Source organism: Cupressus sempervirens, chromosome 8 (genome assembly GCF_028749045.1).
Source record: "Cupressus sempervirens isolate cs-2001-9-10 chromosome 8, ASM2874904v1, whole genome shotgun sequence".
In the NCBI taxonomy this organism is placed as follows: domain Eukaryota; kingdom Viridiplantae; phylum Streptophyta; class Pinopsida; order Cupressales; family Cupressaceae; genus Cupressus; species Cupressus sempervirens.
In genome coordinates, this window is record NC_143125.1 from 419076762 (window position 1) to 419094742 (window position 17981).

The window sequence follows — 17981 nt, forward strand, 5'->3', positions numbered from 1 at the left end:
CATTCATATTCTTACAATTGGACCGAGAAAGATTTTAATAAGTCAAAGCTATTAGATTTCTATAATGTATGTACAATGTTCTATCTTTTGTGGATGGATTTTGTGGAAAAAATTAACATCATTATTTGGGCTTGTTAGCCTTGTTTACGGTCCCACTCCCTCCCTTCTACCTCTCTTCAATGTGTAATTTATTTTTTTCTTGACTTTCTTGCATCTTGATGATAGATCATGTAGTGTGATCTCAAATGTTGACGTTAAAAAAATTTACACAATCGATCCCATAAAAAAGATAGAAGATTTTAATTAGGTTTGAAATTAAAAGTTCCTTTAATGTCAATTGCCCCTTGGTCTGCTGGTGAAGGTGAATGGTTCTCAATGAGCCCATTAAGAATCAAGTTTTGTTGAGTAGAAGGCTCTGACATCATAAGGGATGAGGTCAAAATCATGCTCTTGAAGAATTTGGCAGTGTGGATGTCCCTCGGTCTAGCTTTTTCACTTGCCAAGTTCTTTATTCATATCTTGATATCATTCATAAAGCAACTTTGCATATCAAGCCATTGTGCATTTGTAATATTTTTAAATTAGGAAACTGTAATATTTATATTATTTTTTATAATTTTTTACAATTTTTTTAGGTTCAAGAAGGGCTCATGGAGGAAAGAACTAGAAAAGAAAACCTCCAATCTTCACCCCATAGCTATCAAACCTAAGAACCTAAAAACCTACATGAAACCAAAATACAATCATGGCCAGAGTATGATGTATCATTTACAATTACATCTGCATTAGAGACCCAAGCCCCACTAATACAAAAAGAAAGCTCAACTCAACATGAGGAACATACTGAAATACAAGAGTTTCATCAAGGATTACAACACGAATAACCAACCATACAATATAGAAAACCCATCTAACATGATAAAAAAATATCAAAATGCACAAGACCAAAAATGTCATAGGTAGATCCATAAGTCCTAGAAATAACAAAATCTTGATTGAGTAAGCTCATGCAAAAGAAGCTCGAAAGTTGCCAAAAGAGACTTCAAACAACATAATCTTGCCACTGATAAAAGCATAGCCATAAGATACCAAAACATTGAGCATAAAAGTCTCATGGAAGACTTGTTGAAGTTGAAGCCCACAAGGCAGAGAGAATCTTGAAATAAGTGCCATCACCAATTCTCTCATGTTGTAATTCTCTCTTAATGCATTTTGATAGTTAGGTTTAGGGTGCTTCTTAATTTTTTTTCCTTAGATAGATAGTTTAAGTTGTCTTCTTCTGAAAATTTCCACTTGCATGGCATTGTAAGTTGGGTATTCCGTGATAAAATGATTTTTTTTGGTCTCAACCACCTCTATATCACAAAATAGGCATGTCCTATTTTCCCACTCTTCTTTTGGCACCAGCCATTTACCCATCTTGCACCTCAAATGACGAGAGCTAGTTCTAAGTTGGGCTATGAGCTTTTTTGCTCTCCATTTAATATTTGCTCCTATATATGATTTTTCCTCATGATCAGTTGTGGAGTTAAATATTTTGATATAATATATATATTTTTCCACACATTGTGCTTTGACCATATGATATTTTGAATTTTTTCCCAAACAAACATTTTTTCTATTTCTTTATTGTTGACCAGACACTCTTGAATGTTAACATCTCATTTTTCTATCCATTTGTCATTTTACTTCACCTGTGTGCTCTTACTTCTATCTATTTTTTCATCCATGACTAACTTAGCCCTATGACAACTTAACATACTTCGCATTTTCTTTAGGTAACTCAACAATTTTTAAAGCTCTAAGGGGAAGGTGTCAATTTATGCCAATAAGATCTCGCAAGGCACTATTGTTTTAATTTTGAGGTTGATGATAATTAGATGTTTTTGTATTCTTTCTACTTGTCTCCATTTTTTTTATCTCATGTTGCTACCCCAAATCTCACACTCATACATAATCACCAGGGTGACTGATAAACCAAACAACATTTTCTTGGTCATCAATCCCATAGCTTAGCATTCCTGCAATTATACAAAAAAATTCAATCCCCTTGAGTTATTTTTTCTCTGCATGATTTCAACTAAGTTTATTTTGAAAATCAATCTCCAAATATTTGCACCCATCCACTATTTCTAAAGGTTTCCTTAAAAAAGGGACATGCTTGAAGGCTTCCTATTTCTTTTCAAAGATAAGATCATTACCTTGGTTTTATTGGTGTTCACTTCCATTCCCATTTCATGACAAAATCTTTACAGTTTCTTTATGTGTTATCTCAACCCATTGGTTGTTTTGGCTATTAAAATGAGATCATCTGCATACAAAAGTAGTTTTATCACATATCTAGCTAGTTCTATCCCCTCTCCACTAGTCTTGCTTGACCATTCTCCTTGGGAGCTACCAGTATGGTGAGAATCTCTATTTATTTTTGTTGCAACTCATGATTTTCTGATGAAGGAGCATATTGCTTGATGTCTATGGATGAGCAAATCATTTCCAACTCATCCCAAAAATTGTATTCATCGGATTCTTCTTGCTTTGTTGCACTAATATGCATAGTTTGAAAGGAAACCTCATGCATACCAACATGTCCTTCCTGAAGAACAAAACTATCCTTGGGGTCCTCTTTCTCATCCTCCCTATCATGGAGGATCGTCTACTACAACAATTGATTTTCTTCTTCCTTCTCTTGCAGCAAATCCTATGAGTTTTCTAAAGGCTCAAAAGCCAATATTTATTCCTCGAGAGAAGGAGAACTTATGTTTAAATTTGTTTTCCTCAATAAAAAAGGGAAGCTCTTCAAATAAAAAGATTGGATCCTCTTCCAGATGTTCAACCTCCACCTCTTTGTCCTCCTCAATAGATTGCAACTCCTCTCATGGTAGCTTCTTTGGCTTTGTTTCACTCTCCCAAAATAACATATTATGACCATTGGGAGTCCATACAACCGATTCACCCTCAAGGAGTGAAATGGTAATAGGTATAAAAGGCTGAGAGGTCCATACTTTGGGCATAGGGAGTAGAGAAGTTACAACATAAGTCTCTTGTAATGGAGGGGGTTTCTTGAACTAGAAATGATATAGTTTGGAGAAGGGGTTGCCTCTACTTCCTTGGTCTAAAAATGAGACATTTTGAACCTCATTTCTTCTTCTTTTTCTCTAGCAACTTGACTTGCAACTCCCCCTCAATGTGTCTCTATTATGTCTTTCTCTCTTCCTCTTCTTGGAGATAGGCCCGGTATGCCATCTCTTCCTATTGTTGGTCTAGCTCTTGTCACCTCTCAATCTCATCAAGTTGCTTCACAAGCCAACAATTGCTAATTTCATTCATGAAATCTCATGTCAATTTGTCTACTCCATTCATGAAACTTCCAGTAAATCTACATTTGGGATTCCAACATCATATCTTTAAGCTTTTTATATGGGGATGTTGGCAGTGATGGAGTAGGGGTGGGAGGGTAGTAAGGATTTTGAGAATATTGGCTATAAACAACTTGAGGCTACGATTGGAATCGATAGTATGAGTGCTGAGGAATAACATTTTCATTATATGGGGGAGAATAGTAGTCATTTCTATGAAACGGGTCCATGATTAGAACTTCATAAAAGCTACAAATTCATATAAAATATTAAAAAACACAAAAGAACAAGAATGATCTTTACATACTAGCACTATTTCTACTTGAAACCAATAGATTTGCACTAAGAGTCACTACCGTGTTTGATGAAATGCCTCCAAAAGTTGATGATATTGAGAATAATACCCAAATTCTTAATGAATAAAGATTGGATTAACTACCAATAGACTTGTGTAGCTACATCTACATGTCCCACCGAGCATGCCAAAATTTATTAACACAAAAGTATGCACCCATACTGAACATGTTGTCCTTGAGTGACCTTGTGTAACATGGAAATAACGTCCAAGTGTGGTACTTGTGCTCTGAGTTTGAATCTCTGGAGAAGGTTGGTTTCCTTACAATCAGGATGCACCTAAATTACAACTTTGAGGGAGAAGGGAGAAGTATTGCATGAAAAGTAAATGTTGAAATGAAAAGGTAGTGATGCACCAGATTGAAAAATGGTTACTACCTCTTCCTATAGAAACACTAAACATCAATGAAATGGCCAAATACACTAATCTCAACTCTAATCTATTTTCCAAGGAACAATATGTTAGTGATAATTAATCAAATGCTAAAAGGAATTAGATTTTCATTATGTAGCAATTGTTAGTAAATTAAACACAACACACAAATATGAGAAAATAGAAAAGAAGCATTCAAAACAAGGCAATAAACATGCACAAATTAATGAATGGAAAGAAGAGGTAAGAACAAAGATTCATTGATGAAAGGCAAAATGAATACATTTATGCAAAGCACACTACTACTAAAAAAGTGCAAACAAAGAGGAACCAAGAAATTATGTACAATTTTTCTTTTTAAAGAGTTTAATCATAACTCATATGGAGACTTGAAGTTCAAACCCCAACAATAATGGAGTTATGTTATAGAGGTGAGCAATAAATGAATATCTAGAAGAATGTTCTTGAATTGTAACTTGCCCATTTAAAGTGACAAGAAAGATATAGAAGAATGTATTTGACAAATGAAAAAATAAATCTGACAAATTTGATCCTTCTAAGAAATAAAGAGGCATGGAGATACATTGGCATCATGGAACAAGGCCCCATAGTCTCCCAGCAATAAAGAATTAGCCTTGGAAGTGTGTTGTGGATGCAAGCTATCAAATTGTGATGCTATTAAAAAATGTAGGAAGGGATAACATGAAGTGTTAACCCACGTGTGTACACTAGTAGAGTTTGACCCACATGGAAAAGATCTTATCTAACGGAGAAAAGGGGGAATCATTGATAAGATCTTTCATTTCAAATGGATAACCCAGACGGAGCAAAAAAATTTCCATAAATGATTAAAACACGACCTTTGATGAATTAACTTGAAAATTTGATGGTCGACACAATTTTCAATAAATAGTGGAAGAACCAACAAAAGGTTTCACCATTTCACAGGTTGCCAAAATAACTTTATGTGAAACATTCAAGCTGAAATAGTGTTGCTATTTCACAAAGGGCCAAGAATGACTCTTGCTAAATAGCAAAAAGACTTAACATGGAAGGTTTTTCTATTTCACAAAGGCAGACAAAGTAACCCCTAAAGAATAGAAAAACATAGACAAAATGAAGGTTAAATACAATTATGACATGATAACCCATTGTAAAGGAATCCAACCCATTGAATATTTCTTAGATTAGTTATCTATGATGGTTTGAATGGGGTCAAAAATAGTCAATAGTAATATAATGGTTGTGGTCTCAACCTTGTAGTTTGCCTACTCGGATGATGTTCAAACAATCTTAGATCATGTTGACAGGTTGATAAGAGGGGCACATGCAGTAGGTGCCAACATCATTCTCATTCAAGAGCTATTTGAGGGTTACTACTTTTACTAGGCCCAAAGGTGGGATTATTTTACAAGAGCCGAGCCTCGAAAAGGTCATCCTATGATTTTGAGAATGTAGAATCTTATAAAGGGGTTGGGTTTTGTGATCCCAATGAGCTTCTTTGAGGAGACAAATAGTGTAGTTGTGGTACTTGATGTGGATGGAACTGATCTTGGATTGTATCAAAAATCACTTATTCTTGGTGGGTCGAGTTATCAAGAAAAGCTTTATTCCAACCTAGGTGACACAAGATTCAAGGTATTTGAATCCAAGTCTAATAAAATTGGCATGGCTATTTGCTAGAACTAATGGTTTCCAGAGGGAGAGAGGGAAATGACACTTAAAGGGGCATACATTTTATGGTTCTTAACCACAATATTGTGAAATTGATTCAAGTGATCATTGAAAGTAAGTGATGTAAGGGCATGCAGGTGTTAACTTTGTACCTTTGGTTGCTTCAAATCAAACTAGGTAGGAGGTTATTGAAATTGAACACAGACCAAGTAATATAACCTTATGGTAATTCCTTCATAGCTAGTCCTACTGGGGAAACTCAAGTAGCTACTAATGAAAAGGACGAAGCAATCTTGATTTTCAAATTTGACCTGAATAAGATCAAGTTTAAAATACATAACTGGGGAGTATTTAGAGGTAGGTGGCCTATCTATATAATATCTTTTTAACATTGGATGGAAATAACATGTAATAGAGATAGTGGCTCAATGTGGTTGATTTTTGGTGTTGATCTCCATTGTGGGACTACATAAGTTTTGATTATCTTGTAAAGCTTATGATGGATATTGAGGATCTAGGCTCTATACTTTCTACATTCTTCCCTAGGGTAGTTTGGACGGGATTGAGGTAATATATTGCGAAGATTTTTTCTCAAGATGTGGCACCTTAAACAGCTCAAGTGTCAGGTAAATAGGCAATCAATTAAGTTGATATCATACACTATCCAAGATAGGGGTATGTGTAGTATCATGGTGTGCCAAAAATTGGCAATAAGGAAAAGTTATAGTTTTAATACATCTAAAAGCATTTCAAAATCTATTATGACTTTTTTCCCACCCATCCTGATACCAAAGAAAAATGGTGATACCTTGCCTAATCGAATACCCAATATCATATTGAGTATTTGATATTATCAAGTACCCAATATATCGGGTACTCGAAACCTACAACTATAAAATAAAATCAAACAAGCCTGAGAGTATCATTTTCATTGTTGTTTTGCTTGTTTGGGCTCCCATTTCGTTTATACAATCCTAAATCAAGTATAGTATCTGCTCCACCTTCAACCATTAGAGGTATGTTGATTTTTTTGGTTTTCTTGATTGTTTTCATTATTTTTATTTAAATTAGGAATTTTTAATAGAATTTAGTATTTTTTTCATTTTAATTATAAACTATGAATACAATTAGTAATTTTTGAATTCTTGCAATTTAATATGTATGATTGACCTAAATGATGTTGATAACACTAAGCCAAAAAATGATGTTCCTCTAAACCCTCTTCCAAATGTTCCACAACCCTGTTAAAATCCTCAACTTCCAACAAATGATCCACTGCCCCCTCAAAATTGACCTTCTCAAATTGAAGATTTGATACAAGATAATCTTACTAGACTGAGGGGTTTTCAAGCCACATATAATAATATACCTACATTGGCTCCCATACTATCCATGTTAAACACCATAGTGGATAATATTTAGAGACTTACCAAACAACAAAATGTTGCTCTTCACTAGTGTGAGAAAATGCATTCCCTATTTGATGACGGGTTGGACTATTATGAGATTGTGGCCCCAAGTATAACCAAAGATGATATAGTTAATCATTTTATCAACCAAAAAATTGGTAAAAAATAGATTGCACACAACCCAAATTATCAATTAAATGGTGCACAAATGAGGCTATGTGTGCAAACTTTTGGGATCGTTGGTGGATGATTTTTGACAAACCACCACACACAAAATTAAAGGTCTTATTTTATTTCATTAAAAAAATTTATGCTAAATTTGTGTTGGGTGTCAAAGTGAAATACTAGAGCATGAGGCCCAACACGAGCTTAGGAGGAAGAGCTCTCCAGAATAGACCCTTCAAAAAATAAAAGAAAGATGGAACTTATGTCCCCCTTACTGATGTCCCCCCCCCCCAATCTAGTGCAACATCTTGATATAGTTGCAATGGCTATCTCTTAGACTATTAGAGTCATCCATAGATTGAGTAGCACATTGATCTCCCAAACTAGGCTAGTGTTGTCTCCTCGTGTTGATGATGTTGGCATGAGTTCATCATTGGCGAGCACATCACAAGTTTGTGTGCTTCATACTTGTATAATGTGCAAGAATTAATGTATGGGTCCCATTGGTGATCATTCTGAGTATGAATTGTATCTGGGGAGGAGGATACATCACACACAGCTACAAGGACTATAGACCTTGATGTGGGAGAGGAGGATGGGCATGTAAAGCCATGGGCTCCTTCTGTGTTGGTAAGTGTGTACTTTTTTTTGTTACGACATAATTTATTTAAAATTGATCTTTATAGTAGAATAATTTTAACATCTACATACTTATACATATATGTGATCTTCATTCATGTTCAGTTGATGATTGAGAAGGAGCTCAGACAGGTCAACGATGTCATGCTCTCAACTATTTCATTTGGCCTCAAGACATCTACGGTGCAATCGTTGCTTTTCTATCTGATACTAGAACATACATGTTTTCTCATATTTCTTTTCTCTTACAAGTATCACCTATCAATGGGGGGCAGAGTGTAGGTGGTGAGCAACAACACATTAACAACAGAAAGGCACTTAAGTGTTTTTAAAGTGATTAAATATATATTCATACTTGTAGCTTGTGTGTGCTAATAAAATTTAATTACATTATTTATTATATAGGGTGTGGCCATTGGTGATGACTCCAAGAAGATTCGACATCCCAAACCCTTTGGTATTTTCATTCGCACTGAGAGCCCCATTGTATGTATATTTGTCATTTTCCTTTTTTTCATGAATATTTACAAAACTAATTTCTATCATAGTAAAAACTATGTTTTTTAATCTCGTAAGAAACACCTAGTGCTCAGAAGGTTGGACATCAGTGTTATGTATCTTTGTTGATGCAATCAGTGCTTCCAGAGGTGGGGTCGATAGAGATATGTTTTAGTATTAATTTGTTATTATATGTTTTGATTAAGTAAAAACAAGTTTTAAAGGACCCGAAACCTTTTACATAGTAGCAAGAAAATAAAAGCTATCAATTATAATGTTATAGTGCAAGTTGTAGATCCATCTCACAACCATACTTGAACATATATAGGACAAAACCGATGAGGTTCGTGTGTTGCTAAGGACATATGAGATAACTCTTGACTATTGTAGGAGGTTGACAAGAGAGGTAAACGATGAAAATTTAAAATTATAAATCTTCATTAAAAATTTGATCGCTAAGCATTTGAATTAATTAGTGTTAACTATGTAGAATCATATAAATTCAATAGTCTAACTTTGAGTTTTCCATTTTTGCTTATGTAGGAGGCATCTAATTCACATAGTATTATGAAGAGGCAACATTTTGATGATCCACCAACATCATAGGATAATAGAGTTTTTAAGAGATGTGTCATGAGACATTTTGAGATGGCATATGTGTCACAATGTATATAGATACTTTTATATTATACACAATTTGATGGCATGATCAACCACATTTTGTATATGGATATATGTATTTTGATATATATTTGAGTAATTTATTCATGGATACATATATTTTTATATATACTTGTTTCATTTATCTACAAATGGATATACATTTTGATTTATTATTGTATTGTTCAATTTATTGTACATCATGTGAATCATTCATGTTTATGGAATATCATTATTTTGATCATGTTTAGTATATTTGATTCAAATGTACCAATTTGTGAAGAACATTGTATGAACCTTTAGTATCAAAATTTAATCCAATGTTTAATTTAAAATGATGTTTAACTTATTGTCCACACTAGGACCCTTATGTTTAATTATATCAATGTTTTTTAAAATTAAGTTTATGAAATATTGTCTCCCAAATCTTGAAACCTCAAAACAATACATTAAGATGTCTCCAATTAGCCAAATCCATAGCCAATTTGGTTTTAGGATCCCATCTACTATGACAGCCAATTTCCAATCATTAAATAGGGTCTTCTTTCAAGCCAATTTCCTACTGGTATAACATACCCTTCATATTATGCTTAGTGCACCTTAGGGGATGCTTTGGTATGTAGTGGTTGTTAATGTTATAAGGGTTACATGGTCAAAATTGGGGTGTCACTAAGCTTGACCTGTCTATTTGAAGCTAAAGGAATTGACGATTCGATGCCACGATCAACGATTTAAAAGTTATGCAGTGATGCACCAATCAACTAAGGTACATTACAAGTTTGGCATTAGGTGAGATCATTGTGCCAAATTCAAACAAAATCTGAGCTCTCCAAACTAAGAGAGATTGTTGTAGACCTTGATATCACTATCCTATAGCATTTGAAAGATCATTGATAGACTTCATGAGCTCCAAGTTATGATTGTTAGAAGATCTATCTCCAAACCCAATTACTGCACCTTCAGGATGCTTTGGTGTCAGGTGGTCTTGAATGTTCTAGGATCTCTATGGTCAAAATAGGGGTGTCACTCTAACAACATTGATGATTTGATGCCATGATCAGTAGTTTGAAAGTTATGCAATGATACACCAATGAACTAAGGTACACTACAAGTTTTGACATCAAGTGAGATCGTTGTGTCATATTTATATAGAATGTGATCTCTCTGAACTGGGATATTTTGTTGTAGATCTCAAAATCACCATCCCGTAGCATTTGAAAGATCATTGATATCCCTCGCGATCTTTGAGTTATGACCCTCAGAAGATTGATCTCCAAACACACTTAGTTCACCTTGGGGACACTTCAGTATTGGGTGGTTGTGAATTTCTAGGATCTCTGTGGATGGAATAGAGGTGTCACTAGGCTTGAACCACCTATCTAGAGCTAACGAAATTAATTATTTGATGCCACAATTAGCGATTTGAAAGTTATGCAATGATGCACCAATTAATTGAGGTACACTGCAAGTTTTGGCATCAGGCAAAATCGTTGTGCCAAATTCAAATGAAATGTAATCTCTTCAAACTGAGAGAAGTTTTTGTATAACTCAACATTATTCTCCTATAGTATTTGATAGATCATTTATATCCCTCACAATCTCTAAGTTAAAACCCTTAGAAGATCAGTCTCCTATAGACACTTAAAATCGTCCCAAACACTATATTCAATTATTCAATATTTCCTTTGACATTATAATTGATTATTTATTAATTAATTATATTTGTCATATTCCTCTACTTATGTAATTAAATAGATTCACCTCCCTAAGGTATTTAAATTTAATTTAAATACATCCCATCTAATGTATTAAATTTATTTAATGCATAGTGCCTTATAAAATCCCCTTTAAATAAATTTCAATTTCTTTAATTCCCTTTACTTTATTAAATTCTATATAATCTTGTGATTAAGTTAAATCCTATTTAATTTAATCATAATCCCACCTAAAACCTAGTCTTCCACCCACACTTTCATCCTTTTAAGCTTTCCATTAATTAATCTCACTTAAGTATCGTAAACACCTTTCTAAATATCTTTTAGTTGCTAAGTGTTTGCTCACTCATGTGTGAGAAACTCATGATCTAATAAAGCTTCCATTTTATTATTTTATTCACACCTCTTACACATTTACCCCCCTTTCCTTTCTCCAAGGTTTCTCACACATGTGTGAGCAAACTTTGAGCCATCACTTTCACTAAAAGGCTTATGTTGACTTTGCATGGCTTATCTCCTTAGTCCATGTGTCTCCCTTGTAGCACCTATGTGGATGCCACATAGATGCCACCTCCCCAAGGCCTCTCTCAAACCTATAAATAGAGCCCTTTTCTCAAGCATTTCCATCTCCCTCATTTGCATTATTATCATGCTAGTTTAGTTTTAGAGTTTTTAGAGATTTTTATGTACAGAGCTAACCTTTGGTAGTTGTTTACATTCTAGTCTTGATATTGCATTCTCATTTTAGATTTGTATTGTTAGTTAGTTTATTTGCATCCATCACTCACCTCTTTGAATGTTCTCAAGAATGGTTGATTCCATAGCCATTTCTTGAGGCATTCTTCATCATTAGTGTAGGTTTTACATCCATATTCATTTTCATTACATTAGGATTCAATAGTTGTGTTTGGGAGAGCACATCCACATCCCTCACACTTGAGCGCACCAACAAGGCCTCTTATGGGTGCCCTTGTTGAGTTGCTTTGAGGTTGAATGAGGATTTTAATTTTTGGTTGCATAAGTTGTTAAACTCAAGCTTTTTTTAGTTGTATTTCAATTTGTTTCCAATCTTTCATATACACATGTACAACTAATGTTTGCTTATTTATGCATGCTCCTGATAGATTAGAATTTTCTCGCATACATTTTGGCATGCTCGGTGGGACCTACATCCCTTTTCTATTTCTATAAATCAGTCAAAAACTCAAAGTTTTTCATAAAAACCATGCTCTGTCATCTCCATTAGGATGCAGTGTCGTTTAAGAAGATGCTTCATCGTCTCTGCAGATTCGCATCTCCATGGTATGGCATCTTCACTTGTAATAATAATTTGTTTCAAATTTGCTTCATACTACAAACCACAACTATTTTGTCATCTTTGTTCCATTCTATCATCTGTATATTTTATATTATCATCTACAATGTTTTGCTTTTTTTGTTGTCTCCATTGTGGGCGGCCTAATATTTACAAAATCTTAAACTATTGTCTTCGAAGTTTAGCAATAGACTATCATTTGTGTTGTGGTAGAGTTTACAAGTATAAAATGAAAAATGACTTTTAATGGTTCTGTAGGATATGATATATTTTAAGTTCATTTACGTGTGTGTGTGTGTGTGTGTGTGTGTGTATATATATATATATATATATATATATATATATAAAAGTTAAAATAAATTTTCCCATATAGTAAAGCCTTCATTTTGGAGATTTTTTGTGAGGCTAATCAAGTTGTTTATTGCAGCTTTTATAGATTGGAGCATCCTAGAAATAACTAATCATATTTCTTGCAAGTTTTCCTTAATGCTTTATTGATCTTGGGAATAAACTTGTATGAATTAATCACTTGTCCTTGGAATGCATTTTGCAACTAATATAAAAAAGCCAAGCAAACTCTTAAATACATTTAAAGGTAACATTATACATACACTCTTAAATGTTTTAAGGAAATTTACATACATTTCATTGGAATGAATTTTGTTCAAATACACTCTTGAATGCCTTAAGGAATGAACAAGCTTTTCATTGGAATAGATGTGTAGAGTAGCAAAATGCAATCTTGAGTGCCTTAAGGAATTTTCATATTTTTTATTAGAATGAATGGTTAGATAGCAAGTACACTCTTGAATGCTTAAGGTTCAAAGGAGAATGCAATGAAATATTTCAATTTAGATTTAAAATATCCTCATACAATCTTGAATGCTTAAGGGACAAAGAAAATTGCAATGAACTTTTGGATTTGGTGCTTAAAATGAACACTCACTCAATATTGAATGACTTAAGGGAACTTGGTCTACCTCTATTGATTTTCTTATGTTGATGACGATCAATTTACTTTTGTTGACGAATCCTTGCTTTTATTATGTTGATGATGTTGTCAAGTTAGAAAGAACATTGTATGCTATAAACACAAGTTTCTTCAAAAGTAGATTACAAAACCGAAAGCTTCATTTAGAAAAGAGTAAGTATCTGTTAAACCCAAGACCACTTATGTATTCACTCATCTCGAGCCTTTGGGTGATCTTGAGTGCACAAGAAATAAATGGCCTTGTTTTATATTTTTTAGGAGGCCTATTTGAGGATTTCATCACCCCTTGGGATGACCTCAACTCCAGTGTTCTGGCAGAGTATAAATATTGGGAGGTGAATCGAAAGACACCTCTCTTGGAAGCAAAATATTTCACTCTTGGCTAAGCCCCAAAGAACTTTATACTTTTGGGAAGTGAAGGTGGAGATTTGGGTTACCATCTTCTCCCAGTTGTGTGACATTATTTTCTTTCATCTATAGATTTGGGCCTCATGTATCTTGTGTATATCAAGGACACCCGTAGCTGAGCTTGTATATCCTAGTCAAAACCTTATAGGATTGATGGTGTGTTCAATGTGCTAAGTATTCAAAAACCTAGCTATTTGAAGGGGACACACCATCTAAGATTTTTCTTGTATATATATTTCATTGTATGCTTTACATGTTATGTTTCATAAAAATCCAAAAAATCATAAAAATTCAAAAATCCAAATACATTTTAAAAATTAAAATAACAAAAAGGAGCTCTTTTGTTTTCTACATCACTTCTTCTATTCATCCATTTCATCACACTTTTCAAAAACTCAACCATCATAATATTGTCCTCATCTTCTCAATCATTCAATCAAGTTCCTAATCTTCATCCTAGTCATGATTCATAATCCACATCAAGATCCAATTCCCTCATCCAATGATTTATCCCCATGATTCTTAATCCAATCCCTTGTGAATTTTATTCTTTTCTAATCAATTCCTAAGTCAATCCATTTACATATTCAATCCAAAATCAATCAATCTTTCATCATCTAATCAAATATTCTTCTAATTCAATTTTCATAAAATCTTCTACTTTGGACATAGAAGCATCATCATAAACCTTGGACTTTAATTCAAATCCAACATTTACTTGTTTGCAATATCATAAGGTTTTAATTTACATTAAAGTTATCTCAAACCTTCATCAAATATCAAATATCAAATCAAATCAAATCAAATCCAATCAATCTCAAGTTAAATCCAATCCAAATCAAATCAAACACAAAGTCCAAAATTGCTCCGAGTCCCAAGTTCATGTTTCATCCATCATCAAATCTTTCATCTTCCCTCATCGAAGTTTTATGGATAAAAATTGGCTTAACTAAATGGTTGGGGAACTTCAAATGCAATATAGAGTCACACCTCCAGCACAAACCCCATATCAAATCAATCCTCAAAACTTCATATCTAATTCTAATCCATCTCATGTTCATTATTCTTCTACCTTTGACAAGGGAAATCCACCTCATTATCCTTCAACCACATACAATTTTGTTCATAGCCCACACAATTCCTCAAATAGAAATGTCATTGCCAAAGAAATTGAGGAACTAAAGAATTCTATCTTGAGCCTTGCAAATCAAAAGCAAAAATCTACCTTCCATGACATATGTCCTCTTAGCCCATGTTTCGAAGACCATGCTACTCTTCATGATGTACCTACATTCCAATATCATATGGAATATCATTATTATGTAGACATAATAATAAGTAGATTGATAATTAAGACTATCATATGTTAATTGCATTTAAACAAGATAAAAAATGGTTCACTAAACCATTATGAACAAAAGTGTGAGGCCTCAACCTAGCCCATCATAGTAGTTTATTTACATTTCAAAGACTTTATATTTGGAGGCATTTTTCTATTTTGGACTTAGTTTGGACAGTTATTCAGACTATTTGATATTATGGGATACTTTGTTTTTATGGTGATTAATTATGATGTTAGAACTTATTGATGATGCTTTATGAATATTTATATTCATGTACTTGGTTGGTTATTTTATTGAGGAGTATGAAATTATATTTGAATGCTAAGGTTAGATGGGTTATATATTTGAAAATCATAAAATGTTGCAAATGGTCATATCATGTCCAATTTATTATGCTAGTACTATATATGCATAATGGTTTAGAAATGGAAAAATGTTATTTTCTATTTGGTTTAGAAATGCTTTATGCTTTGATCTAGTTATGACTATAGAATTGATTTAGGATTTATATATGAATATGATTTATTTATCTTGGACTACTAATATGTGATTAAGTGTGCAGGAAATAACCATGGTAAAATGGAGAACCACGACCATACCTTTGTATTAATTGAGAATGCCAAGGCTAGATCTAATGAAGAGATCTTAACCTCATTGTTAAGTTTTTTACTTTGTGAATGTAATGTGAATGAGTATTTTAGTTTTGATTCATTTTGTGAAAATTGATTTGCCACTGGTAATGTTAAATGTATATTTTATAGTGCTACTTGAAACTTGTGTTGTTATGTGCTTAAGTGTAAAGTTAGATTGAGATATTTACAAAAGACACCCAACCTCAATTTTAACCAATTAGAAATCTTTAAGTTATATCATGTTGCATAATATTGTCATATGAAGGCCTTAATTATATTAAATTAGGACTTCAAGTTTAGAATGACTTTAGAGTGCTTTATTAGAGTCCTAGAGTGTTCTTCTAGTGAAATTAAGTTGCCTACATGTTAGTACTATATGTTAGGGCTTTAATTTTGACTTTAGTTTAGTTTTGATCACTTTTATAACCCTTTTAAAATTCCATTTTAAAATTATTTCGAAAATGGAAAAAGGGTTACCCAACTTCTCACCTTATCTTTAGTGAATTGGAGTTCCAATCAAATAGGGAAACTTAGGTCGAGTTAAAGTGATTGTTATCTTTTATGATGGAGAAGAAAAAGGAGTTTAGTTTCCTATAAAAGGGGAATTTGAAAATAGAGTTGTCATTCACCCACTCTCTAGTTTTAGAGATTTTTCTATTTTGGATATTGCATTAAGAAAGGATAGAGGGCTCTTCTCAAATCATTCATTTTTTATAGCTCAGAGAAAGGTAGGATCTTTTGCCATCTTATAGGAATTATGTATTGTATTGTTTTCCTATATATAAATCTGTGTAAATTTTGTTACAGATGCATATGCATATTGTTTATTGTCCATATTGTATTGATGGGTGTGTATAAATTACTTTGAGAGTATGATGTTTATGGGTGTGGAAAGAAAACACTCACCCTTGGGAGGGAAGTAGTGGCCTTTAGGTGAAGGGGTAAGTTGGGCTTTTCCTCTGAGTGTAGAGTCTCTTCCCTAGAAGGAAGAGGGATAAGCATGTAGTATGGGCTACATGTGCCAATATATTATTATGCACTTTGGGGGTGATAAGGGGAAAATATTTGTGACAGTTGGTATTTGTTTTGTATGCCTTGTGAAGGAAAAATTGAGTTTCAGTATTTGGCTTCTCCTCAGGGTTAGAGGCACACCTTCATTCATTCTATTGGTTGCTATGGTAACCTATTGTGTAAGCTCAAAAAGAGTGTTAAATGTTGTATCCTGTAATTGTTGTTTTATGTGTTTGTGCTTGACTATTACGTGGTTGGTCTTGGTTCTCCAAGCTCAGTGGGTGGTCTCATAGAGGCCTAGGTTGGGATGTGAGCGCTCCATGGTTTTTCAATGTTTCTTTTTCCTACAGGTTTCCAAATGGATTTGTGTTGAAGAAAAGTTTGGAAGATTTCATTTTCTGTTGGAGATTTGAAGATGATTTATTATGGATATTTGTAAAAGTTTTGTATTGTAAAATATCACATGTAGATCTTCATTTATGTAATTTTGATTTGTTGTAAAGATCCAATTGTGATTGTAATATTTGAAGAGACATTTCAATGTTGTGAATACATGTAAGTTTAAATATTTTCTTGAATATGATTAAAAGTAATTAAAATTTGTAGCACTAATCTATTAATGATTTGATAAGATTTCTTAAAAGATTCCAAAAAATTAAAGTTGAATAGTATGTGTGTGTGTGTGTCTTGTTCAAATTTTGGGCATGACAAAAAGAATGTAAGAAGTAAATATACCTAGTTGAGTGTTCATGTAGGGTCCTCTCTCTACTTGAGGGTCTCCAATAGGGCTTCGTGATCAACATTACTAATAGTAAAAAGTTCTTTTTCTTTTGGTCTTCTTTGATGCTTCAACAAATTTACATTTTTTGCTATAATAAGGTTTGAATATATGAGAATTGTTTTAAGCTTCTCATAGCCTTTGAATGCAAGAATTCCATTCATTCTAAGCATGTATTTCCATAGCCATGTTCCAACAACAACAATTGAACTAATAGGATATGTGAATCCATCATCATCTTTAATTGGTTGTGCAAGATTTTTTTTACCTTTTACATAACATGCTAACCAATAATACGGTTTCTTATCATTCCCTTGTGCTGCAACCAATGCAAATACTTGCCTTGGTTGAAGGAGATTCGATAAACAATTATGCTCAACTAAACTATCCATGTCATCATTCTACCAGAGGGCAAAAGATACAATGGAGTAAGATAATGTGGAGCCCATGTATTCACACACCCACTTGACTCAAAGTGATCCTAATCATGTTGAAAACAACTAGGCCAAATGCAAGCTAGTTGTCATGTCCAAATGGTTCATGTACTAGAATTAGAGCTCCAAAATGAATGCATTTTTGAAGAATGTCCAATAGTAGAACAATTTAATATATCACCTATAGACCCCTCTTGAACCAACCAAAAGAACCTGTGTACTATTG

General features: G+C 33.4%; 1 pseudogene; it reads left to right on the forward strand.

The window, feature by feature from the left end:
- The first annotated feature begins 5313 nt into the window (after positions 1-5313).
- Positions 5314-6169, forward strand: LOC149543026 (N-carbamoylputrescine amidase pseudogene; annotated as a pseudogene).
- The last annotated feature ends 11812 nt before the right edge of the window (positions 6170-17981 follow it).